A 26,096-nucleotide genomic window follows, 5' to 3' on the forward strand; every position below is an offset into this window, starting at 1 on the left:
AGAGAGCCAGATGTAGAACGTTGCCGAACGCGGGGGCCGATTGTGCTCTTTGTCGTTCGTTCCGTGTTCTCGCTTGCAGTTCATGCAAGGTAACGACCATGAGCAAGGTAACGACGATTGAGCAAGGTAACGACACATTTTTTCGTGCATGCAGCCGGCTAAATCGAATTATAAGACGTTATCACGTCAGAAAACTAAATATTAATAAACTACGTTTTGAAGTATATGGGTTTTTTGTCGTCAATTTAATTTATTTTAAAGTAAACTAGGACTAAGTGTAATATAAATGATTAATTGCTTAACTTTTTATTAAAGTTTGTTACAAAATCAATGTTTCTTATTTTATTGTACACATGTAAATTATAATTTATAGAGGAGTACAACAGTATTATTGTTTCATACCAACAATGGTCTTTAAATTTCACTCTTTTGACCACTGTGCAGTTCGATTACTCTGTGCTCACCAACACACTGGCAAAGTCAATTTTGCCGACCTCTGATTTGGATTAGCAATTGCTGTTAATAACCATTGCGCGAGAGGAAAACCTTAGTCTCCTATCAACCAACTGTCATGCCTATTGTTTGATCTGGCAATATGACTACGCATGAGAAGAGAACGAATATCAGATGAACGAATATCGAAACCTAGAAAATAAAGGCATTATGATTAGTTACGGCTGTTACATCGATTCATCAATTAAATTCTTATAGCTTCTACATCGATACTGTAGAACCCTTTTCTGTTCACATATTATTGTTGTTTCATGTTCTTTATTTCATATTAAATTCTGATAACAGAAAGTACGACTATAACATAAGTTGTCAATTGGGAGTATAATATGTAAATAAAAAGATTCGTTTGATTAGTTAATTTTTTTTTGTTTCTTCAACATACTTATTCACAAGCTAACCCTAAAATAAAAATATTAATTTATCAGTGCACAACAAATAACAAGCGATTACGAGAATTAGCTCGTTGAGAATAAGCTCGCTGTATTTGGGCGATGGTTCTGCTGAGCCATGGTCTAACCGCCACCTTGACGACAAATCGAACTCAGCTGTCAGCCCGGCGAAAATTTCGTCAGAGGAGGATGGCGAGCTGGATCTTCGCCCGAGCATATCGAAGGGTTTGGCCAAGCCATCCTATAGCGAGAAGGCTCGCGGCCCACATCCAATGGCTGTGATCGGAAAACTGGGGCGTGACTATCAGCTGACTGATGAAAAAATTAAATACTGCAAAAGCCAGCTGATGAGTTGGGTTGTTGCCTCTAGCCCTGAAGCCTACGCGAAGGGCTATAAGACAAAGGACGGCACCATAAGGGTAACGTGTGCGTCTCTCGCCAACTTCGAGTGGAGCAGAACCGTTGTCATTAAGGTGCCCCCGATGGGGACCACTCGCTTCGGAAGAGCGTATCCCTCAAGGAGATCATCTACTGGACTCCGGATCCAGACTAGTCTACGGCGGATGTCCTGTCCTGCCTGCGTGCCCAGAATCGGGACATCACCACGAGGTTTTGGCGAATCCTCTCGCACACCAAGAGTAGCAACCGGGAAGGAAAGGAGGGGGCTTCTCTTGTGGTGCGAGTGGATAAGGCCAGTGTTGTTGTCATAAGCTCTCGGTACAGGAACCGTCTTCTTTGGAAGTGTCACCTTCCACGTCTATCCCAAATGAGTAGCTCAGACTGTGGTTCCTGTAGTTACCGTCCCCTGACCGTTACACAGATTAACTTGCAGCATTCCAAAACCGCTACTGCACTCTTAAGAAGACTGCTTACCCACCTCCTATAACAACAGTGCAAGAGCCCTGGGTCTTTAGGGGCCGCCTCTGTGGCTTAAGCGCGTTGAAAAGGGCCACGGTATTATATAACAGGAGTTCGAGTATACCTAGGACCGGTCTTATAAATATTAAGGTTAAATGAACTTATTATTTGTTAATGTTTTCGTTGATGTTGCTGTTGTTGTTGTGCATAAGAAATGCCTGGTATAAGGATTTTATTTGTATTTGTGCCAAGGTTTTTCTGGTGCTGTTCATTATTGTTTTGTTCTTGTGCAACGTGAATTTCGTACCTCATTCCGCATTGAACATGGTCAATGGCAACCAGGTGAACTGATTTTAATTTTCTGCTTGTGCTTTAGCTATTGCTCGTTTTATCTCACCGCGTAATTGAGCAATCTATTTGTCCATGGTTTCCCTTTCCAAATTTACTATTATACAGTTATCTTCAAATTAATTTCGGCAAATTAACAGTTTGTTTCTGATGTGGCTTCTCGTGTGTCGCTTCTACGTCGATTTTTACAACAGGTATATTGAAAAAATTCCCACTAATGGACATCCCAGCGCTCTAAAACCTGTTGTCAAGAATGAGAAGTTCTATGTTCTCAAAGGAGATGCCACCTACGCAGACGTTAGCTCTACAGGATTCATCGGTCTTCATATTTACTGCTATTCCATTCAAGGAAATTCGACAGTCATCATATGGCATGGATGAATTTTGCTCAGAAGCCATTTCTTCAGAGCGCATACATCATTCCCTGTCCCGACCAACCCACAAAGCGTGACACCATTTTAGATTACTGTTTGCTTTTTGTAAAATTTCTGTCCGTTTGATGTTCGGAGTGTCTAATCGTTTGTGACCGAATTGGTTACATCCATTTTTACAGTCGTCGTACAAAATGCTTTTACTGATCACCATGTTCCTAATACCCTCGAAGACGTAGTGGCAAATCGAAAAGTTGTTAACGTTCCCTTGACTAGCAATATCAAGCATTCTATAGAGGTGTTTGCGGAAAGTCTCTTCCCGAATTTTATTGATTTCTGTCTATTTTTAATGTACATCACTGTTTGTTACACTTCGCATTGAACAAAAAGTTTCGCGGGTCCCGAAAGAAGCTTTCTGCAAAAACAAATTTTCGCATTTAGTTCCAACGGAACGGAATTGCATAAGCCTCGCATTCTTCGAGCCATGCTGCCACTGGCACATTACTTTTACCATAGAATTTTCTAGCCATGATTCCCCTATCGGTCATGGTAAACTTCGTAGTACTGGGATACCATCAATACCACACTTCACTTCGGCGTAGTCCTGTAATTTTAAGCCGACATGATTCACTGTACCAGTTTATTTTTTATTTTTTGTCGGGACAACTAGCAAATGCAGCATTCAGACATTAATTAAGTCCATTGTATTACACTTGGATTCCCTTTTGATTTTCTTTAAATCTACCCTATCTCCGAAGAAATCTGCGTAGATCTTGTGGTGCCAAGGAGCCAAGATGGTCGGTTCTTAACACATCAGTACCAAAGACCTCAAAACCTAATTCGAGCGAATGCGGGGCAGACACACAGGAAGTCGTCCGCCGTCTCATCCTCCTCTTCACAAGCTGGGCAGAGTACACTGTCTGAGATGCCCACCCTTTCCATGTGCTTCCCCACAGAAAGTGGCCCGTCACCAGTCCAACCAGCTGTTGCACTCCCTTCTACTTAATGACAGCAGGGTTTGCGAAAGTCGATCGGACATGACAGGTAATATCAGTTTATCCCATCTGCAGCCTCTCTCATCCTTCCAAGCTCGCTTGTGGGTTGTAATAACCCATTTGCTAACCGTGGCTTTGTGGACCGCAGAAGGGAGTGGCAAAACGGGCTCTGGGCCAAAGAAATTGGCCTCAGAGCCCATCTTAGCTAAGGAGTCAGAGGTCTCTTTTCCCACGATACCCACGTGTCCCGGGACCAATGTTAGCATCAGGCTGTTATGTCTACCGACATAGTTCAGCCTAAATTTACAGGACTCGACTACCCCTGATGTGGTTGGGGGGCTGTCTAAGGCCATGAGCGCAGCTTGGCTGTCGCTGCAGACACATATAGATCTGCCTCTCCATCAGTTTTCCACAACAAAGTTTATCGCTTCTTGAACTGCATACACCATGCTTGAAACACAGATGCATTCATTCCAAGAGCAAAGAGCAGTTGCTATTGTGTTCCGTACTAGTTCCTATTGTGTTGCAGCCTGCAGATGGTCTTCAAGGTCTCTCCTTGGATGAAGGCTCAAGTGGTGGTAAACCAATCAGAACATCTAATGCCGGGTCTGAAGTAGTCGGAAAAGCTCCGGTGCAACAGATGGCCACAGTGCGTTGTAGTCTCGATAAAGTCCTCCTCCCCAATTCACCAACACCCGGTCTACACCATGGGCAAGAACCCTCCCGTTGATGGCCTGCTCTATCCTAGCAACAAGGTTTTGCAGTGCCGACTCGCAGGATTTTCCGGTTTGATAGGCATAGGGCATGAAAGAGGTCATGCTGATAGGTCCAAAGCTTTTGGGGCTGGTGTAGTCATCTCTCCCAACCTTAGGGAGGAAAGCGACCCTCACCATCTTCCACGAGCGTGGTATATAAGCCAGTGCCAAACATGCAGTGAAGATTTTCTTCAGTGCTGCAGTCGCAGACTCTATGCCTTCCTTCAGCATGGTGGGATGAATGTCATCTGGCCCGGGAGACTTATAGCCGCTAAAAGATTCAATGGCAAATCGAATGCCGGCTTCATTCACCACAAATCTGGCAACGTACCAGTCACGCAGAGAAGGTGTAGCAGCTCTGACAGCAGCCTCTTTCGTTAAAGGCTGTTGCCGGCCAATGCTTATCTGATTGCTTGGAAAGTGGAAGTCGATCGGCAAGCTGAATGTCTCACTTTGTTTCTCCGTGAAGGAGCCATCAGGATTCCCAAGTGACCCCGGCTTTACGGTTGGATCCCTTTTCTGGATCCTAACTAATTTTGGCGTGTAACTCAGAGATTCAATACCGCCGCAGAACTCCCATTTTCGCCTCACGAATTAGCTTCTTGTAGTTCCTCTGAACATCACGGTATCGCTCCCAGTCCTCAGCAAGATTAGTCTTGAGGGCCCGGTTAAGAAGTTTTCTCGACTCACGCCTCAATGCTTGAAGCTCTCGGTTCTGATAAAAGAGAGGTCGAATTGGACAGGCTGACTCAAACCATTCAACTAAGGCAGCGCTGAGTTTCTCAACTGCCACCTCAATCCCCTATTCTCTCCGAAGTCTTGGTGGCGTCACGTCAAAGCCCCGCAACGCCCCCCTAAACTTCTGCCAGTCTGTTTTCCTGGGGTGTCTGGAGGGCAATGACATGTGTGCCTCCTCGCCACTCTGAAACTCAATATACCTGTGGTCCGAGCACGAGTCTTCGGCAAGGACTCTCCAGTTCCTGATTGATCACCCAAATTTTGAATTTGATAAGATGAGATCAATCACCTCCTTCCTTCTAGCAGTAACAAACATGGGCTGTCTGCCCTTGTTGTGTATGTTTAGGCAAGAGGAAACGATAAACTCGAATAGCCGAGAGCCCCGCTTATTGTATGCTGGGCATTAGCATCGCAGCAGAGGACGAGGCCCAGACTGCGCCGCTCAGAAAACTTTACGAGACTGGTAGCATCCCCAGGTGATGGCCCTTCCAGGGCATCATCAAGAAAATAAGCAGATGCAATCACAAATCTCAGCCATCCGCTTCTACCCTTATAACACACCTCAGCAGCTACCAGGTCCTGACAACAGAATTGTTTCAGACTCGTCACGGTGAGATCGGATGATACTCATCTGGGATAGACATGGAAAGTGACAGTCCCAAAGAAGAGACTCAGGCGATTCCAGTATCGAAAGCCCATGACATCAATACTGGCCTCATCCACTTGCACCACAAGATAAGCCCCTTCCTTTCCTTCCCGGTTGCTACTCTTGGTGTGCGCCAAAGCCTCGTGTTGATGCCCAAATTCTGGGAACGCAGGCAGGACAGGACATCCGCTGTGGACAGATCGGGATCCGGAATCCAGCAGATGGCCTTCCTGGAGGATACACTCTCCTCGCTGTAGACCGCGAAGCGAGTGGTCCCCATGGGGGGCACGTTGTTGGCACAAGGTGATTCATCGCGGTCCAAAATTTCACGAGCACTGCTCCAACTTCAACACCACCTGGTGGTAGATTGTCTGGTGACATGAAAATATACAGCCTGGTGAAACTAGGGTCTTCAATAAAATTTTAGTAGATATTGGTGGAGCAGTCGTTTATGCTTTAACTAATGTCATGAGTACTGAGGGAATTCACGATGAGTTAAGTAGATCGGCATTAGGTAAATATAATAATTCAAATGTGAATGAAAATTAATTAATTTTTATTCTTACCATACTGTAAAAATTAAAGTCAGCGTCGATCATAACATCGATGCTTCTGCGATTGTCTTACTCCATCACGCCTAGCAGTCTTATGAGCTGAGTACCTTGGCTATTATATGCCATATATTAGGACCCTAGCCAGATGGTTCTCCCTTCCAACTCCGTACTTATATGCACAGTATGTTGTCATCATCACTGTATTGAGTGATTTGAAAATTAGGAAGGTTATACTTAATAAGAATATAGGTTGTGGTCCTACCTGCGGCCGTTACCGCCACTTCCTGAGAGGCTTCAGAATTAACCATGCTTCTTGCTACCAAGGATTCATGGTTAAAAATAAGTTCATCAGCCATCTTGTATAGACGCAGAAAAAAAAAGTTGGATCTAAGCTGTGCCCAGATGCGACGCCTTTTCCCGTGCTGGTGTTTGGGGCTTTTTTGTTTTCGTTATTCATCATGAATCTGTTTCGTTAGCCCCTTACTTCGATAAGCTCTTTTCGTAGCAAGTCCTCCATTAATGCCGAAGGTGGACAGGTATCCGGGAGACCTCGTTAAAGTACAGTGTGACTGCAAACTATATAGTGGGTGTCTAAAGGCATGACGCCTTGGATTATGGGAAAGAGTAGATTTAACGCCTTCTCTCATTCCAAGGCGAATTGAGTATTGAAGGAAGCGCTGTTAAAAAACAGTTAATTTAATCTGACGTCAGCTCCCTTTGCAGTACAAAACAAACAGAAGTAAGAGAAATTGCATGTTTGTGAAAATTCAGTGAATAACTTGGTAATATTATGATTTGTGATATTAAAACTAAACAAACTAATGAAAACATTTGTGAAACAACATTAGGACGCACGCCACAAATAGGAGGAGGAGCTCGGAGCTCGGCCAAACACCGAAGAAGGGTGTACGCGTCAATTATACATATATATGTTCATATATAATGAAAACGAAGTGCCGCGTATTAAATTGTGAAAGCACAAATGAATATAAAACCTCCAAATGCAGTTTTTTGTGTTTTTATGCGGCAGACACCGTTGCTAGAAAGTGTGTGTACGTGAGTATAATTTCTTGTGTTTGGCTGTTTCCATTGCTTTCGCCTACTCTTCTTTTTCACAAAGAAGTAGTTCGCCTTCCTCTTCTTTGTTTATTGATGGACTCTTACGACACGGCGAATTTGGAAGGTGCCATTTTCTCCTCTATCATTCTTGCGTTCATTCACACTCTACTAGTCACTCAACCTGCTTACATCATTGGAAACAGAAAGGAAAGCCCAAACAAAGAAGTTTCCCGTGGCTCCTAAGTGGACATAGAGAAGCGCAAAAGTTTGATAAAAGTTTTCTAAAAAATATGAAATAACTGTTTACCTTACTTTTTAATATATTTTTTTAAATATTGTAACTTTTATCAAACTTTTGCGCTTCTCTATGTCCACTTAGGAGCCGCGGGAAAGTTCTTTGTTAACTTAATATCTCTTTTATAATATTACGACAAATTTTAAAATAAAGTCTTAGTTTCTTAAGAATTTTATTTTTTCTAGAAGTAGCATAAACGAGCATGAGGTTATGGCGCCATTTTTATTTTCAACAACACAACAGCGGCTCTCTCACATTAGTAAATGTAGAATAAAAAATTACGGAATTAACAAAAAGATAACAAGTACTTAATATTTATTATATGGCGGTACCGTTGTAAAATGAATGGCCAGAGATGCCAACGCATTCTGTATTACTGTTATACAATTGCCTTACACGCAACCAATTTATTGCTGGGGGGTGTAAAGTAGAAAACAAAACACGAATGTATCAATACACATATGTATGTATGTTAAGATATTGATATTATTATTTATGTTAGCGCCTGCGCGGTGTATAAGACAGTGGTCTTCTATCACTTTTGCAAAACTTTAATTAGTACAAAGAAATATTGTTTAAATTTTGTGGTTATAACATTTGCATAATAAATACATCGGCGTACTGTTATCTAATGTACATTACTGAAATATACACATAGTTACTATAGTTGAATATATATTACTATTGCGTTCTTATTTCGTCAGATGTATTCATGTGCAATATTGTTAACTCAATAAAATACGGTGGAATTTTGTTTAAGTAATTGTGGAATGAGCCATCAAATTAACTAATAATAAAAAAATTATTTAAAAAGTACAAATTTGTACAAGTCAAATGGCCAAAACGAGGCTGTTATAACGAATTAACCCCGCCATCCAAGAGTTTTACGAATCGATTTATACAACAAAAAAGATTTCTACTCGGCACGAATTTCAAATACTAACAAACCGTATACACAAACAGAAAAATTTTAACGGTATACTAAGACTTCATCAACCATTATGCATAATAGCACAGTGATACAGTGAAAACAAATCTCAGGAAATATATTTGTATATAAAAGCAACTTCACAACAATTTCAACTTCAGAAGTTGTACTTTTAATTAGTAGCTAATAACAAAATACCTGCCAAAAGTAAATATCTAACACAACAAATTTTACTCATCAGCCGGATGCCCGAGTAAATTTAATCTCAAATTTGTTGAAATCGGAACCAAATTTAGCAGTACATCTGGGTTTAAGCTTTGCTTATTTATACGTGAGTATAATCATTTTTATTTGGGGTTTATTAGAAAAATAAAGAAAACAAGTGCAAATATGTCTGCGTTTGTGCTAAATTTGTTACAACGACTTTTAAAGCCAAATTAAGATGAGGTCGGAAGCAATACAATTATGTAACACACGTTTGTGTGTGTAGCTTCAGCGCTTTTCAAAGTCGAAATTTGCGTTTAGACGTTCCCATCAGTGCAGTGGAATTTCGCTGATTTTGGCTGAAGAAGATATTTCGAAAATTGGTATTTAAAATTCGACTGAATTCATGTTCAAAATAAATGTATATAGATATATGTATTTACATACACATATCGATGGTTTTAGAGAAAAGTGACATAATTCAAAAATACAAAATACTGAGGTGGGTCAGTTTTCTAGATAATTGACGCGCCAATTCGATCACCTGGCAAAACGACACTAACGCCATCTCTCAGAATTGCTTCAAGATTTGCTTATAACGCTTTTCCAGAGAAAAATATATAAACTCTGTAGTTGATTTTTGCTTTTAACGGCAAAACTCCGAATTTGAGTTAATTTTGAGTTGTGTCGCTTTTCTCGAAAACCATCGATATATTAATCATTCCCATGATAAAGACCGTGTTTATGAGAAAAGATGTCCACACTATAATAGAGAAGAACTATTTAGAAAAATTATTTTGATTTTGATTTGATTTTATGTTTCCTACAGATTTTATATGTTCTTGTTAAAAGTATTTAGTTTTAAATGAAACTTATTTTGTTCAATGTTGATTTATATACAATGAGCTTTTGTCAAATTTATTCTTAGTAGATGACGGCGGCCGCCGTAGCCGAATGGGTTGGTGCGTGACTACCATTCAGAATCCACAGAGAGAACGTTGGTTCGCATCTCGGTGAAACACCAAAATTAAGAAAAACATTTTTCTAATAGCGATCACCCCTCGACAGGCAATGGCAAACTTCCGAGTGTATTTCTGCCATGTAAAAGCTCCTCATAAAAATATCTGCCGTTCGGAGTCGGCTTTAAACTGTAAGCCCCGCCATTTGTGGAACAACATCAAGACGCACACCACAAATAGGAGGAGGAGCTCGGCCAAACATTGAATCGTTGAAGAGGCGGCGATAAACAATACTGTGAAGTCGTAACCTTGGATTTAAAAAATGCTGTCTACTCAGCAGACTGAAGACATATTCTTACCGCACTTAAACAGCTAGCTATCCCAGCCTAGGTATATTTACAATATGGTCAGAAATTATCTGAGCAATCGAGTTTTGGAATATGAAACAGAAGATAGAATAAAGAAGTATGAGGTTACAGCAGGGCGTCACGCTATAGAACATTATGTACGGTGAAGTGTTTAGCCTGCCATTCAACCACAGATCATTGGCTTTGCGGATGACATATATATCTACATATGTACTATATATAATTGGCGTATCCACCCTTTTTGGGTGTTTGCCTGAGCTCCTCCTCTTATTTGTGGTGTGCGTCTTGATGTTGTTCCACAAATGGAGGGACCTACAGTTTTAAGCCGACTCCGAACGGGAAATATTTTTATGAGGAGCTTTTTCATGGCAGAAATACACTCGGAGGTTTGCCATTGCCTGCCGAGGGGCGATCGCTATTAGAAAAATGTTTTTCTTAATTTTGGTGTCTCACCGAGATTTGAACCTACGTTCTCTCTGTGAATTCCGAATATTTAAATATTTTGAAAAATAATTTAAAAGAAAGCGCTACGAAATTGGGCCTTGGAGGATCGTTTATCTTCCAGCAGGATAATGACCCCACGCGCACATCTAACATTGTACGAGAGTGGCTGTTATACAATGTGTGAAAACAGCTGAAAACACCGCCACAATCCCCGGATACCCCGGATACCAACCTTCAAGACGAATGGAATAAAATACCACCTGTAAATGAAAAATTGGTGAAATCAATGCCATCACGACTTAAAGCGATTGTAAAGTCTAATGGTTATTCTACCAAATACTAGGATTTGATTTTAATTATGTTTTTGATTTCACAAATTAATAATATGATGAAGTGTATACTTACTTTTGAGACATGAATTTAATAATTTAATAAAGTTTAATATAAAAAGCTATAATTTGTTCCTTTTTAAAATTTTGTCCTTATTTGGATTAAATATGATTTTTGTATATCATTCATGTAAATAAAACTTAGGTTGTTAGAAGGTAGCGAAGGTAGCAAATTGAAAACGTGTCCGGTGTATACTTACTTCTGTTACTAACTGTAGGTCCTTGCGACGTCTACAACAGCTGCCATGTAAATGAGCGCAAATTCGGTGTCGGATTTGTTGTGGGAGAGAGACTTCGTAGGCAAGTACTGTCGTTCACTCCGTAGGACGAGCGTCTCGTAATAATCCTTATCAGTGTGGCTTTAGAACTGGAAAGTGTAAAGTGGAAAGTGGAAAAGACGCAAGAAAGAAGAAACGACACTCAAAGCTGCATTCGACAGTACGAAAAGGGCTTACCTATATGCCGCTATGTCTGAACTTGGTATATCGTTGCTCAACACCAGCAGCGCCGTCAGAATTGGAAAGGACCTCTCCGAGCCGTTTGATACCAAACGAGGTTTCAGACAGAGTGACTCGCTGTTGTGTGACTTCTTTAACTTGATGTTGGAGAGGATCGTGCGAGCCGCAGAACTTAATCGCTCAGGCACAATATTTGGCGTATGCCGATGATATTGACATCATCGGCCTTAACAACCGCGCTGTTAGTTCTACCTTCTCCAAACTGGATAAAGGGGCAAAGCGAATGGGTCTGGTGGTGAACGAGGACAAGACGAAGTGCCTCCTGTCATCAAACAAACAATCGGCACCCATGTCACTGTTGACAACTATAACTTCGAGGTTGTAAAAGACTTCGCTTATTTAGGAACCAGCATTAACACCTATAACAATATGAGCCTAGAAATCCAACTAAGAATCTCTCTTGCCAACAAGTGCTACTTTGAACTGAGTAGTAAAGTCCTCTCTCGAAGGACGAAACTAAAACTCTGCAAGACTTTCATCATGCCCGTCCTAACGTATGGCGCAGAAGCGTGGACGATGGCAACATCTGATGAAGCGACGCTTGGAGTATTTGAGAGAAAGATTCTGCGTAAGATTTTTGGACCTTTGCACTTTGGCAATGGCGAATATCGCAGGCGATGGAATGATGAGCTGGAATGGATACAAACGATCCGGCTCTGAAAGTATTTGATGAGGTACCAACTGGTGGTAGTAGAGGAAGAGGAAGGCCTCCTCTGCGTTGGAAAGATCAGGTGGAGAAGGACTTGGCTTCACTTGGTGTGTCCATATAATAGTATGGCACCTACGACATCGTTGTGAATACCCGAATAGGGTAATTTTATTATGTAATATCTTTGGAGTTATTCATATTCACATGATTGTTTTAGTTACAACATTTATTTTAATTTTTAATTTAGGACATTTTAGTTTGATACCGGAAGTGAATAAATTCTTAAAGATTTTTTAAGTGGGGTGTTTTGCTAAGCAACTTGCCTTTTCCTCTGGAATTCGAGCCAAAAACCTTTATCTCTTGTTAGTGGCATTTTAGCGTCCACTGGTGGATTATAGCTTATATTCGCTTTCTATAGAGAACAGCGTTACGCTTTTATTTGAAACATTTTTAAGTATTGCTCCTATTTGCTTTTCAGAGCTTCCTTTAACTTATTATCCGCATTTCTATTTAAACTTTGCCGCAGGAGCTCTGAAGGTGTGCAATTCTATCCGAAATCTTCTTTCTTCAGTGACAAGACGCTCAATCTGACCGTAATAATATAATATATTTATGTACACATATAATTGCCGTTTTCACACTTTGTTGGCAATTGGGCCGAACTCCCCCTCTTATTTGTGATGCTCGTTTTAATATTTTTCCACAAACGGAGAGGCCTACAATTTTATGCCACCTCCGAACGGCAAATGATTTTTTATGAGGAGCTTTTTCACGGCAAAAATGCTCTCGGAGGCTTGATATTGCCCGCCGAGGAACGACAGCTATTAGAAAAAACTTTGTTTATCATTTGCAGCTTCGTGTCGGCGGTTTCGAACCCGTGTACTTTCGAATGGCATTCACGCACCTACTCATTCCGCTACGGCAGTCGTTAATAAAAAATAAAATAAAAACATAATGCACGAATATCATGGAACAAACCACATTAACCAGTTGACGATGATCGATATTAATTCTAGTTGATTTTATGCACAAATATTTTCTTCAAAAAATTACTCGTTAATTACAGTAAAGGTGTTAATACGGATAGTTAATGCGAATTAAAATATGATGGAAAATCACAAAATATAAAACTGGTGTTCAGCAAATATATCTCTGTGCCATAGTCTGCAATCAGCAAAGCAGTCGCGCACACCAGCTATTTAGTTTACATTTCGCTGTTAGTATTTAATTTTATTAGTCCAGGTATAAGTAAATATATACAATCACCACCCGAAATTATTATAAACACACCTTATATTGGCAAGTTTTAACTATTTACTTATTTATTTTTAATTTCAATAATTTTTGTTTTATAAAAATTTACATAGTTCAAAAATGTTGTACATTCGTTATGAGGAGTAAGTGCTAACGCTTTCAGGTGAAAGATTAACACGAATTTTGAGTTACTTCAGGTTCTACTTCTAATTTTATTATACCAACATTTGATGGGATACAAAACTGATTACCCAAATTTTTTTCCAAAAAAACTAATTAAAAAAAATTAGAATTTGTTGGAAATTTGAAGAATTTTTGTAAATCTTGTACAAAGCTTGAAAGACTAATGTAGTATTTTTATAAAAAAAACTAATTGAAATTAAAAAATAAAACGTAAATAGTCAAAACTTGTGGTACCTTTCTAATACTTTCAGGGGTGTATGAATATATCTATCAAACATTAAACTCTTCGTGAATAATAGGTTTTTGGTTGAATAACGAAGCAATTGGGATTGAAGGTACTGTTTTAAGTTTTAAGTAAGCACATATTAGTTGTATACTCGTATTTCATTTCTGTTAAAAGAGTATGCAGAATGAACTCTCACATAAGTTCTCGTATTCATCTCGATCATAAATCTTTTAACAAAATCGTGGCTAAAATTGTTTATGGTTTTTTTTAATAAAATGTACACAATGTGAACTCTCAAAGAAACATTTGACTTCTTTAATGAGTTCTAATTAAAACCTTTTGTGTATGTATTAATACCGTAATATTTACGAAAATATCCACATGTATAGTATATGTATACCGACCGCCGTAGCCGAATGGGTTGGTGCGTGACTACCATTTGGAATTCGGAGTACATTGGTTCGAATCTCCGTGAAACACCAAAATCAAGAAAAAGTTTTTTCTAATAGCGGTCGCCCCTCGGCAGGCAATGGCAAACCTTCAAGTGTATTTTTGACATGAAAAAGCTCCTCATGAAGCATCACAACATCAAAACGCACGCCACAAGTAGGAGGAGATCGGTCAAATACCTAAAAAAGGTGTAAGAGCCATTTATACATATATGTACATCGATCAATGTATGATTTGAAAACTGTCTATGTAAAGGGGTTTCCAATAAGAGGTGTTATTTTGATATTCAAAGAAAAATGCTATTTTTTAATATAAATCATCGGAGGTTTATTTCATTATAAAGAGGAAGGTATGCCGTTAATAGTGGGAAATAACATCAGGCAAATGACAACCACGCCCACGCTTACAGGACAATATCCTTTTCATGAAATTTTCCATAACCGAATTTCAAAGTGGCTGCCCTATGTTCTCGATAGCCTCACGAATTCCATCTTTGAGCACATGAACCGCCCCTGGGCTGTTGGCGCAGACCTTCTCTTCACGTGGTCCCAAAGAAAAAAGTCACAAGGTGTTAAATCACAAGATCTCGGTGGCCAATTGTGATCACCTCTTCGAGAGATAACACGGTCCGGAAAAAACAGACAAGAAATGCGCAATCAGAGAAGCAATAAGAACACATAAATTGCAAACTCCACCTCAACTCAACGAGTACTCCACTTCTTTTTCCACTGTAACTAAACGTTCTCTTTTTTATTCTCCTCTCCCTACTACAGCTACAAACTTTTTCTTCTTAATTGGCGCGATAACTACTTACGCGAATTTCGTGGAGTTTAACAAAGTGCGCCAGTCGTTCCTTTATCGTGCTAACCGGCGCCAATTGGACACACCAAGTGAATTCAAGTCATTCTCCACCTGATATTTCCAACGAAGAGTAGGCCTTCCTCTATCAGAAATCAAATACTGCAAAAGTCAACTGATGCGTCAGGTTATTGCCTACGGTCCTGAAGCCAACGCGAAGGGATATGAGACAAAGGACGGCACCATAAAGGTGACGTGCGCGTCTCTGGCCAACTTCGAGTGGATCAGAACCGAGGTCAATAATGTGCCCCCTATGGGGACCACTCGCTTCGCAGTCTACAGCGAGTGGAGTGTACCCCTCAGGAAGGCCATCTGCTGGATTCCGGATCCAGACTTGTCTACGGCGGACGTCCTATCCTGTCTACGTGCCTAGAATCCGGGCATCAACACGAGGCTTTGGCGAATCCTCTCGTACACCAAGAGCAATAACCGGGAAGGAAAGGAAGGGGCTGCTTTTGTGGTGCGAGTGGATGAGGCCAGTGTTGATGTCATGGGCTCACGGTACGGGAACCGTCTGAGCCTCTTCTTTGGGACGGCTTTCACGTCTTTCCCATATGATTGGCTTGGACGGTTCCTGTAGCTACCGTCCCTTGACGGTGACGCGGATTAACTTGCAGCATTCCAAAGCCGCTAGTGCACTACTAAGTAGAAGGCTTACCCAGCTGCACACATTACCCCACATAACAACAGTGCAAGAGCCCTGGGTCTCTAGAGGCCGTCTCTGTGGCTTAAGTGAGTTGAAAAGGGCCACGTTGTTATATGACAGGAGTTCGAGTAGACCTAGGACCGGGCTTTGACGGGTCTTAAGCAATTCTGTTGCCAAGACCTGGTAGCGGCTGAGGTGTGTTACAGAGGTAGACGCGGATGGTCGAAGTTTGTGATTGCATCGCTTATTTTCCTTACGCTGCTCTGGAAGGGCCACCACCCGGGAAGGCCACTAGTCTCGTGAGGTTCTGCGAAGGGCGCAATCTGGGCCTCATCCTATGTTCCGATGCCAATGCCCAGCATACAATCTGGTGCAGCAGCAAGTGCAATGGACGGGGCTCTCGACTATTCGAACTTATCGCGTCCTCTTGCCTAGATATACATAACAAGGGCTCACAGCCAACGTTTGTAACAGCTAGAAGGCAGGAGGTGATTGATCTCACCCTATCAAACTCAAAACTTGGGTGGTCAATCAAGAACTGGGGAGTCCTTGCCGAAGATTCGTACTCGGACCACAGGTATATTGAGTTTCAGTGTGGCTAGGAGGCACAATGCCATTGCCCTCCAGAAACCCCAGAAAAAAAGACTGGCAGAAGTTTAGGGAGGCGTTGCGGGACCTTGACGTTACGCCACCAAGACTTCGAAAAGAACAGGCCATTGAGGCGGCTGTTGAGAAGCTCAACGCTGCCCTAACTGAATGTTTTGAGTCAGCCTGTCCAATTCGACCTCTCCCTAACCGGACTCCCGTTACTTGGTGGAATCGAGAGCTCCAGATGTTGAGGCGTGAGTCGAGAAAACTTCTAAACCGGGCCCTCAAAACTAACCTTGCTGAGGACTGGGAGCGATACCGTGATGTTCAGAAGAACTACAAGAGGCTTATTCGGGAATCGAAAAGAGCCTCATATAGGGAATTCCGCAGCGGTATTGAATCTCTTAGTGACACCTCGAAATTGGTTAGGAGCCTAAAAAGGGACCCAACTGCAAAGCTGGGTCACTTAGGAAATCTGATGGCTCCTTCACGGAGCGGCAAAGTGAGACACTCAGCATGCTGATGGAATCTCACTTTCCTGGTAATCAAATAGGCGTCAGCCGGCAACAGCCCTTATTGATAGAGGCAGTTGTCAGAGCTGTTACACCTTCTCGGCATGACTGGTTCGTTGTCAGATCTGTGGTGAATGAGGCCGCCATTCGATTTGCCATCAAATCTTTTGGCGGCTACAAGTCGCCCGGTCCAGATGGCATATATCCTGCCATGCTGAAGGAAGGCGCAGAGTCCGTGACAGGAGCCCTGAGGAAAATCTTCTCGGCATGCCTGGCACTGGCCTACATACCACCCTCTTGGAGGATGGTGAGGGTCGCTTTCATCCCAAAGGTTGGAAGAGACGACTACACCAGCCCCAAAAGCTCTTTTATGCTGAAAAGTCTCGAACGACTAGTGGAATTGCGCATACGTCAGAAGTCGCTGAAGGCTCACCCTCTGTCTCCATTTCAGCATGCCTATCAGTGGGGAAAATCCTGCGAGTCGGCAAAACCTTGTTGCTAGGGTGGAGCTTGCCATCGACAGGAGGCACTACGCTATGGGCATCTTCTTAGACATAGAGGGGGCGTTTGATAATGCCACTTTTGACAGTATGATTAGCTCTGCTAGTAGCCACGGCGTAGACCGGGTGCTAGTAAATTGGATTCATTCGATGCTGGCCCAAAGAATCGTTTCGGTGCGAGCAGAGGAAGATCTGCTGGTGTCATCTGGGGTTAATAGAGGCGGCCCCCAAGGCGGTGTGCTGTCTACATTGCCCTGGTGCATGGTAATCGGTCCTCTACTCACCACCTTAAACAATTCGGGAGTCTACGCACAAGCATATGCGGACGATGTTGCTTGTTTGGTAATAGGCCCTTCGCTTATGAACATCTACAGGAAAGTGCAGAAAACTCTGGATCGGATTGACACTTGGTGCTGTGCGAATGGGCTATCGGCAAATCCCGCCAAGACTGGTATTGTCCTCTTCACCAGAAGGAGGAAGTTTGATGGACTCGTTCTGCCTAAGCTAAAAGAAGTCACAATCCAGATATCCAAGGAAATTAAATATCTTGGAGTAGTCCTCGACAGTAAGCTCCTATGGAAGTCAGACGTTGAAACAAAGACATCCAAGGCACTGACAGCTTTCTGGCAATGCAAAGGTGTCTTTGGGAAAACGTGGGGTCTTTCTCCTAGTAAGGTCCTATAGATCTACACGGCTATGATAAGACCTATTACCACCTATGCATCAGTGGTCTGGATGAGTAGACTCTCTCTAGTGGGAGTCAGGAGGGCCTTATCCAGACTACAACGCACTGTGGCCATCTGTTGTATCGGAACTTTTCCGACTACTTCAGGCCCGGCACTAGATGCTCTTATTGGCTTACCAAAACTTGATGCTTTCATCCAAGGAGAGGCCTTCAAGGCCATCTGCAGGCTGAAACACAATGGGAACTTGTACGGCCCCTGTCCGGCATTGGAACGCAGAGAAGGCATGGACGTCGATCCAGCGATTCTCTCTATGAATTGGGGTATTGGGATCTTCACATTCTCTCTGTTATGCGCAGCTGTCACAGGTTCGAGAGGTGTTTCCTCCATAATTTAAGTATGCTCTGGATGTCAGGCACCAGATCAAACAGCATCTTAGGTATTCAATATATAACACGAAAAATGTAACCCTCCTTGCTTCAGCCTTTAACAAAATTCAAAAAAAGCAATACCAAAGTGACAGAAAAACCTCAAGTAATCAGCAATAATACAAAGCTGTTTTCAAAATCTCTTTCCATGGTGACAAACAACAATGAAAACAATCAACAAATCTTCAACACAAACAACATTTCAAGCCTTAATACAGAAAGCAAAAGTCACGCTTATAATAGCCTTAACTTCTCAAATCAAGCTACACCACCAATAAATTCAGTCGATGACTTAAAATATTCGAACCCTTCTTCATACAATATTTCTATTGTACATTAAGTAAAACATCCCAATCCGATTATATATAAGATAATATCGCAAATAAGTTTATGAAATTTTTGCAATGGAATCTAAATGGACTACTAACCAATTATCCAGACCTTAACATTCGCATAAAAGGATTTTCTCCCGATATTATTGCTCTGCAGGAGGCACACTTTCACATAACAAAACAACTTTTTCCAAGTTCCAAACAAGTACAATATCTATTTCCACAAACTCCCCCAAAATTCCACATGCAAACAAAGAATTTCCCTTTTTGTAAAAAAAATCTTTCGCACATAATTCGCACTTCATCCACTATCTCCGCCTTAGCAGTTGAAATAGACATTGGCTTTAAATTGTCAATTATAACTTGCTATATTCCGCCCCATCAGGCTTTTAATAATAGGGAACTTCAAAATATCCTAATTTTATTTGCCTACATCTTTCCCGGTGATGTCAATGTCTGGAACCCACTTTGGGGTTATCCATCATCAGATCGTAGAGGCGAAATAATTGAAGATATCATCCTATTCAACAACCTCATCGTCCTTAACGACGGTTCACTAACTAACTTTTCCACTCAAGGTTCCTTCCTCCACCTCGATATTAGCGTAGATTCTGCTTCACTAGGACCCAAACTGTCATCCCACATACTTGACGAACTCCATAACAGATCACTTCCCTCTACTTGCTACAATCAACCTATTTAGAAGGTTTCGTTGCTCAATTCATGAACATTTATAAAAAATTTATTCCCGAACCGATGATGATGGAGAATTAATTATTTTTTTTTTAAATATAAGAAAGAACATTCGCTTCCAGCTTCCAACATTGCGTGTGGTAATTCGGTAACCTGACGGATTCTGTTTTACGAACAAATACAACAGCTCTGGATAATTCGCCAACTGTTGGTATACATGATTTTAATAAATGATATACAACGTTTTTATAGCAAATTTCATACCTTATAGACATTATATATCCATTGCGGGATAAAGGCGTTGAGACTTAGCAGCTTGTTTGCCACATATTTACGTATGGTAGTAGAATTTTCTAACTCACAGTCATAAATTAGTTTTTGCCCTATCGGCAGCTTTATTGCGATGAGGCAAATCTAAATCATATTAGGTGCGCAACTAAGTTATAATCTGTTTTTTGATGAAAATACAATTTTATTCTGAAAAAATAATGCAAGTGAATCATTGAAAGTATTGCCCATCGCTGGATACTAGCCTTCAACCTTTCTGGTAGATCTCGTATACCGTCGCGGTAAAACTGTTCATCTTTTGAGGCTATCCACGGATGAAGCCATTTTTTGATGTATTCATATGAATAGAACTGCTGGTCAGCTAGACCATGTGCCATCGATCGGAACAGGTGATAATTGGATGGCGCAATATCTGGAGAATATGGCGGTTAGGGTAGAATCTCCCAGTTCAGTGTTTCCAAGTAGGTTTTTGACAACTTGAGGCCCAGCGTTGTCATGCTGTACAATCACTTTTCATGCCTCTCCGCGTATTGCGGCTGTTTCTCGCGCATTGCTCGCATCAATTGAACACGGATCTCATGAGCAGTACCTCCAATTCAGCGTATTCGAAGGATTTAGGTCTTCCATCACGCGGACGGTCGTCAACATTAAAATCACCGTCTTTGAAGCGACGGAACCAACCTTACTTAAAGCAGCACCTCCATAAACTTTTTGTAGCTCTCGATGCGCTTCAGCCACCGTTTTTTTCGAATGAAAGAGGAAAATCAACACTTCTCGCAAATTGCCATTATACGGCACAAAATCAGACATTTTCTCAAAACCAAAAGTATATGATACCAAAACAAAATCACTAATGTGTCGAAGCAGTTTGTTTACCATATGTCTAAGCTTGGTTTATGACGTTTTGGTTATGTTACAATAGAATCGACTAGCACACGCACACACTACTAGCGGCATCTATTGACCTTAGTTCCGTACCTAATAGAAAAAATTCTATAGCAAAGAAAATGTTTGTATAAAAACTATTTATTCTCACCAGCCATGTCATTTACTTGTAACCACCATAAGCCCATGCTTCATTAGCGCCTTCCTCGGTAATGCGGCTTCCCCATTTATGAAGAGCTGATAATTCGAATCCAGTAATCCGGTCCAATGCAGCAGTATATAAACCACTGCCAGATAAAATTATTCCTAATTCTTGTGGACCTATGCTTCTACGTCTTTTCAATTATCAGCGAGTCGAACCAGTGCTTTATATGATTCACCTCGGTCTAGCAATCATACGCCACAATAAATTATACTCAAATTTTGAATGAATTAAATAAATAGATAACCACGAGTTAATCAATTGGCACACATGAATAAATGTTCCATTTGCTCAGCAAACGTACATAATATTGTATTATAATGTGCTGGCAAGTACCAAATAACCATTCACCCAATATAATATTGAACCAAAAAGGTCAATAAACTGTGAAATAAAAATAAATAAACCATTAATACGTAGAAGTATTTGCAAGCACACAAATGAAACACACGAATATGAACAAAACAAGTCATTTTGACGTTGTTCATTACTACGGCGAAAATGTCAGCTGGGTGAATGAAATCACTTATGTATAATAGATCCACCTTGATTTAACCGTTTTCGATTTGTAGCGGAGTAAGAATTTTCGTCTCACTTGTGGATCGGGCGAAAACGTAACACACTCGTGTAATATATTTACTTTATTAGCTACTTTGCTTGGTTTGAGGTTTTCTTTTTTTTAATGTAAATATGTGTTAGCTTATCCAGTTTAACTTGACGAAGCACTTTACTGTTTCTATCAGCTCAGTCCATAAGTTCGTGCGTTTTTTAAAGATGGTTTTAAAATTAATGAAAAAGATGTTTAATGTATTTATTATTCAATAATATATTTTCCTTCATTATTTACAATGTCTTCCCAACGTTTAGGCAAATTTTTAATTCCCTGCTCAAAAAATTGTTTTTCATTGGAGGCAAAATACGCTTCGATATCCCTTTTTATAGATTCTTTTGAGGAGTAATTCTTGTTACTCATATGGGAGTAAAGTCCACGAAAAAGGTGATAAACACAAGAAGCAATATCCGGAGAGCATGGCGGATGCGGCATTAGCTCCCATCCGAGCTCGTTCAGCTTACCTAATGTTTGCCTTGCGGTATGAGGTCTTGCGTTGTCGTGGTGAAACAAAACTTTGCGTCGATTCACTAAAGACGGTCGATTTTGTAAAGTGCCTCATTCAGGTTTGATAGCTAATGGGAATAATAATCAGCAGTTATCGTCTGGTTTAGTTCGAGAAGTTCATAATAAACAATACCGGCCATATCCCACCAAATAGACGGGAGAATCTTCTTGGGGTGAAGGCCATCTCTAGGGGTCGGTTCTGGTGTTTAATCTTTATCTAACCATTGGCGTTTGCGAACAGAATTATTGTAAAGGATCCATTTTTTATCACCAGTAACGATACGGTTCAAAAAACTTTCATTTTCAAGCCGTTGCAGCAGCTGAGAACACACATTCACTCTCTGCTGAAAGTTGGCGATGGAAAGTCTATGCGGAACCCATTTTCCCAGCTTTGAAACCTTTCCCAACTGAACCAGGTGCCTGTGAGCTGTTCCATGCGATGAATTTAACCTCTGAACTATCATATCAACTGCCAATTTGGCTCAGCTTCCACGAGATCGAGCAAGGCGTCGGACTTCAGGACAACCAACGGGCGGGGCATCCTCCAGTTGCAGTTACCACTTCGGAATTTTGAAAATCACTTTTGCGCAGTCCTTACACTCACGGTATCCTCTCCGTGAATAGTGTTTATTTCTGCAGCAGCAGTTGTTGCATTTTTACTACTTTTATAAAAAAAATACAAAATATACCTCTTATACGCGTTCGAAGATTCCATTTTATTTTTTAACAACACGTGCTTCTATCCGCGATTAAAATCACTTGTTGAATGCACAATATATCAAATAAAATATAAATAGTTGCGTTATATTTCGCGAATAATTTTTTGTATGCAAAAATCGTACAAAAGTGAAATTATTATTTTTTTTTTTTTTTTATTATTATTTACATTGTAACTAGTTAATAAATTATAAACTAACGAACAATTTGGATTTAATTTTGTACAATACAACTAAATTTAAAAATACTCTGCATCAGGCTTGCAGGGAGATGGGCTACTGCGTGAGTTGGTGCGGTTTTTTTCGTTTCAGCCTTTCTTTCCATTTAACGGGGTCAATTAGGGCTGAGGCTTCGCTATTTACATGGTGGCGTAGTCTTTCCATATGAGACTTAGCGTTGATGTTGATCGAAGTGGCAACTGATTCGATGCCAAGGTGTTACGGACGTACCAAGGTGCATTAACAGCGCATCGTAGTACCTTATTTTGGAATCTTTGTATGGATTTTATGTTGGTTGAGCTTGAGCAGCCCCATAGCTGGATCCCATATGTCCAAATTGGTTTAAGCACCTGCTTATATAAAAGAATTTTATTGTATAGGGATAAGGCTGATTGGTTGCCCATAAGCCAGTACATATTTCCAAATCTGATATCTAACTCTTCTCTTTTCTTTTTAACGTGAGCATTCCATCTAAGCTTGGTATCTAGTGTCATACCTAAGTATTTGGTGGTGTTGTGATGCGGGATTTGTACGCCGTTTATATGTAGTGGCAGATATTTGATTTTCTTCTGTGTGAAGTCTAAATGAACCGATTTTGTTTCGTTTAGTTTTATGCGCCATTTAATGGTCCACTCGGAGATTTTATTTAGATAAATTTGAAGGTTTTTGATTGAGTCAATCTGAGTTTCTCCTACCGATAAGATGGCTGTGTCGTCAGCAAAAGTTGCTGTGGAGCAATTTATGTCAATAGGTAGATCACACGTAAAAGGAATATAAAGAATGGGCCCCAGCACGCTGCCCTGTGGGACGCCAGCTTTAATTTCCTTAAGTTCGGAATATGTGTCTTCGTATTTTATTCGGAGAAAACGATCGGATAAGTACGATTTTAGAACATTAAAATATTGTATTGGTAGAAGCGCATTTATTTTGTTGAGGAGCCCAATGTGGCAAAACTTTGAAGTGAAATTATAGGTAAAATACGCACGGACTTATGGACTGACCTGATATGCAGTTTGCTATGAGTCTCTATCTCTTTTTAACAACACGTCCGATACGTATAGTGTAATAAATGTAAAATATTTAACCGTGCTTTTGCTATTTGTACTTGGCATGGTCGGTATCCGAGCATGGACTTCGTCTTCCACGCCTGAGAGACCAGGTTCTTCATTGTGTTCCTCCCACAATTTAAGATTAGTCAGAAGATCCACAATCTTAACGAGGTCATGATACACCAAATCATAGAAAAAATCTAACAGCGGTCGCCCCTAGGCAGGCAATGGCAATCCTCCGAGTGCATTTGTGTCATGCATAAAATCTCATAAAAAGGCGGCATAAAACTGTAGATATCTCCGTTCATAGAAAAGCATCAAGACGCACAAGCGTAAGCGCCAGTTATATACATATTGTTACGAATTTTCTTACGCTAAAATTCAAATAAATCTCCTACAATAATTCCTCTGAGTTCGATCAATAGACTGTCAAGTAAAAGTCTCAAATTAATGGAAAGATATTTGCTTTACTTTATTTCCAACATATTAGTATAAATGTACATGGGTCTCTTCAATCTTGGGAACAGGAAAAAGGCACAGGGGGCCACAACTGGTGAATACAGTGGCTCAGGCATGATAACGTTGTAGATTTTGGCCAAACAATCTCTCACAAGCCAAGATGAGTGAGCAAGTACATTATCATGATGCAAAAGCCATAGACTTTTTTTGAATAAAACGCGTGATTTCGTGAGAAAGAACAATTCGGTATTTTATTTGTAACGGCACAAGCAAGACTGATATGCAAAGCCTACTTGCATGCATAAGAGTGAGAAAAGACTTAAGGACAGAAGGTCTAAAGAGAATGAAATAAAGTTGCCATGTAACTAAAATATACAAATTATTTCAACACTCCCACTTTTTAGTTACATTTCATATTTATAATTAAAACAAAACAAACTTTCAGATACACAAAATTTGATTTCTTACATGAATCTCAAACCTAGTTGTTCCCTAAAATTAATAAATTTATCTTTTGGAAGCGCCTTTGTTAGGCCGTCCGCCAGTTGATCAGTTGACGCAACATATTGTAGTGCAAAAACTTGCTCCTCATACTTATCGCGTATGTAGTGGTAACGCACATCAATATGTTTTGTTCTTTTGTGAAACTCCGGATTCTTTATGAGTCGAATGGCGCTTTGGTTGTCAACACAAAACATTGTGAAGTCTGGACCACCAAGACCAAACCAAAAACGCTTGAGCCACACCAGCTCTTTTACTGCACCAGAAGCAGCAATGTACTCGGCCTCTGTAGTCGATAAAGATACGCACTTCTGACGTTCTGAGCACCAACTCACTATGCTATCGCCGACCATGAATACAAAACCTGACGTTGACCTTCGCGTTTGAATATCACCCGCGTAGTCTGCATCGCTATAACCACGTAATTCAAGATCGCTGCTATTTTTATAAAATATACCCATGTTCATCGTTCCATTGAGGTACTTCAGTATACGTTTCACTGCTTTAACGTGCGCTGCCGTCGGCTTTTCAATATACCGACTCACGTTTGACACAGCAAAGGCTATATCCGGCCTTGTACCCACCGCCAGATACATAAGACTCCCGACTGCCTCTCTATAGGGAAACTTTATTAGATCACCATCATTGTCAAAATCGCTCAAATTGGTAGAACTGTCAGCCGGAGTGACTGCAAAAGAAGAATCTTGCATATTAAACCTTGCAATTACCTTGTTGGCATAAGCATTTTGACCGATGAAAATTGAACCATCAGCGTCGCGGTGAATTTCAAGCCCTAAAAAGAACTTTGCCCCGAAGAATTGTACTTTAAATTCTTCCTGTAGATGCTTCATGGGCTCCGTAATGAGCTCGCTGTTTGTTGCTGCAACTAGACCATCATCAACGTAGATTACCAAAATCAAACACCCATCTTCAGTATTACGCGAAAAAACACATGGATCGTAATTTGACATCTTGAGCCCAAAATGTTGAAGAAAATCTGTAAATGTTTTATTCCAGCAGCGTGACGCTTGCTTAAGTCCGTATAAACTTTTTGCCAGTTTGCATACACGGCCACTTCCGTCGTCATACCCTTTCGGCTGTTGCATAAAAACGTTTTCGCTTAGATCGCCATACAAAAATGCCGTCTTTACGTCAAACTGCATAAGATGCATTTTACGAACTGCTGCCATAGCCAAAATGCATCGAATTGAAGTAAATCTTGCCACTGGACTAAAAGTTTCTTCGTAATCAACGCCATACTCTTGAGTAAAACCCCGTGCAACCAAACGTGCTTTGTAGCGTTCAACTTTCCCTTCAGTATCTTGTT

At 40.7% G+C, this 26,096-nt stretch overlaps 1 protein-coding gene and 1 long non-coding RNA gene across 4 annotated transcripts in view; one reads left to right on the forward strand and one right to left on the reverse strand.

Moving 5' to 3' along the window:
- Positions 1-454: 454 nt before the first annotated feature.
- LOC128865188 (uncharacterized) lies at positions 455-6,880 on the reverse strand. The gene is made up of 3 exons (XR_008454768.1): positions 6,430-6,880; positions 6,180-6,365; positions 455-645 (listed from the first exon to the last, which is right to left on the reverse strand). It is a non-coding gene; the product is annotated as an uncharacterized LOC128865188 (long non-coding RNA).
- A 1,186-nt stretch (positions 6,881-8,066) lies between these two features.
- The window catches only part of LOC128863599 (electroneutral sodium bicarbonate exchanger 1), a 100,019-nt gene continuing 81,989 nt past the window's right edge, over positions 8,067-26,096 (forward strand). For all 3 annotated transcript variants that reach the window (XM_054102830.1, XM_054102833.1, XM_054102831.1), the window contains exon 1: positions 8,067-8,780. The gene's annotated coding sequence lies outside the window, so the exon portion shown is untranslated. The remainder of the gene's footprint in view (positions 8,781-26,096) is intronic.

Source organism: Anastrepha ludens, chromosome 5 (genome assembly GCF_028408465.1).
Source record: "Anastrepha ludens isolate Willacy chromosome 5, idAnaLude1.1, whole genome shotgun sequence".
NCBI classification, from domain to species: Eukaryota; Metazoa; Arthropoda; class Insecta; order Diptera; family Tephritidae; genus Anastrepha; species Anastrepha ludens.